The 1967-nt window shown below is 40.5% G+C and overlaps 1 non-coding gene across 1 annotated transcript; it reads left to right on the top strand.

The window, feature by feature from the left end:
• The first annotated feature begins 790 nt into the window (after nucleotides 1-790).
• On the top strand, nucleotides 791-897 carry LOC116109085. Its single transcript, XR_004124721.1, has one exon. It is a non-coding gene; the product is annotated as a small nucleolar RNA R71 (small nucleolar RNA).
• The last annotated feature ends 1070 nt before the right edge of the window (nucleotides 898-1967 follow it).

The following is a 1967-nucleotide window of genomic DNA, read 5'->3' as shown; positions in this document are numbered from 1 at the left end:
CTGTCCCACTTCTTAAAGTGATGGTGTTTGCTTGCTCATGTGGGTTGGTCACTGTATTGCTTGGTAAGGAACCCTACGGTCTCTCATTTAATTTCTCGGCCAATTGGCCCACCTGTACCTCAAGACTCCGAATGGACGCCCCTTGATTTCTAAAATTTGTCCTCGTCTCACTCATAAATCCCGTGGTCTCCTGCATAAATTTCCTAAACATATCTTCCAACTTTGTCACTCTTAGATCTCCCGGTTGGGTATTCACCCCTGGTTGGTTATTTGAATTGTCCTCTGGTTCCATTGGTTATTTTGATGGTTCTGATTTCCCCAAGCCAGGTTTGGATGATTTCTCCACCCCGGGTTGTATGTGTTGGAGTATGGGTTGTTTGGTTGTCTCTGATTTCCTGCCAAGTAGTTCACTTGCTCCGTTGATGAAGATGACGAAGTAAATGTGTTCCCAACTTGACACTCGCTGCTCACATGGTTCCCTGCACAAAAATCACACGTTAGTTGAGGTGCTTGAATAGAGTTTACCTGCATAGTTCCCAACTGTTTCTGAAGTGCCGTGAGTTGGGCTGAGATGGCTGTGAATGCATCAACTTCATGAAGACCCGAAGATTTCCTTGTTGTTGCTCTCTCATTTGGTCTTTGATAGTTGTTGCTTGCCAAAACCTCAAGCAACTCATAAGCCTTTTCTGGTGTCTTATTCTGCAAGGCCCCTCCTGAAGCTGCATCCACCATGGTTTGTACATTACTTATCAATCCATTGTAGAACGTTTGGACTTGAAGCCAAACTGGTAAACCATGGTGTGGGCATTTCCTCATTAACTCCTTGTATCTCTCCCAAGCCTCATACAATGACTCGGACTCATCTTGTAAAAATGATGTGATATCATTTTTGAGTTTTGCTGATTTAGCCGGAGGGAAAAACTTAGTGAGGAATTTCTGTGCTAGATCATTCCAAGTTGTTATAGTTCCCAGTGGTAATGCCATTAACCACCCCTTGGCTTTATCTCCCAATGAGAATGGGAATAATCGCAGCCTAATAGCGTCATCCGACACTCCGTTCGACTTGAAGTTGTCACAAATTTCCAAGAAATTTGCAATGTGCTGATTCGGATCTTCCTTCAAATCACCATTAAATCTAACCGACTGCTGGATCATCTGAATGATTGCCGGCTTGATCTCAAAGTTGTTTGCTTGCACCATAGGTCTAGTAATACTCGACCTACTACCATTCACTGTGGGAACTGAAAATTCCCTCAGTGTCTTGTTTTCTGGTTCAGCCATTTCAACAACTATTTCTTCTGCTTCTACAACTAAATCCTCTCTTTCTCTTCTCTCTCTATTATGTTGTCTAATGGTTCTCTCAATCTCAAGATCAACAGGGACCACTGGTTAACGTCTCGTTCTTCACATAAACTGCAAAAACAGAAATGAAGGAAAGTGAGATCACAAACTAACTGAAAATTCAAAACAAAAATAAAAACTCCAATCTAGCTAACTATAGAAAGACTCAATGTTAACTTAAAACAGTCCCCGGCAACGGCGCCAAAAACTTGATGCGTATTTCCTACAACATGCAATATGTAGCAAGTATACTAGTCGCACAAGTAATATAATGATGAATAGAGTATCGTTCCCACGAGGATTGTTAGCTAAGCACTAAGTATTCTACTGTTCTCAAGTTGGAGCAATCGACTTCTTTGGATAATGGGAGCAATTTAATTAAACTGAACAATAAATTTTAAACTAAAATTTAACTAAGAATGCAAGATGAAAAACCCGGATAATCAATTCAAGTAAAACGAGTAGGGTTTTGACTTCATCCGGATTTTATGGGTTAAACCTAAAAATTACACTACATTCACATTCATATGCATTGATTGTAAACCGAACTCACTAAGGTGTTAAACATACCTTCTCAGGCTATGTTTTCCTATTCTTCCTTTTTAACCTTCCGCACCCAACAATTT

This window comes from Pistacia vera, unplaced genomic scaffold (genome assembly GCF_008641045.1).
Source record: "Pistacia vera cultivar Batoury unplaced genomic scaffold, PisVer_v2 Contig570, whole genome shotgun sequence".
Lineage (NCBI taxonomy): Eukaryota > Viridiplantae > Streptophyta > Magnoliopsida > Sapindales > Anacardiaceae > Pistacia > Pistacia vera.
The sequence above is the reverse complement of the archived record's forward strand: the minus strand, read 5'-3'. Positions and strand labels throughout refer to the sequence as shown.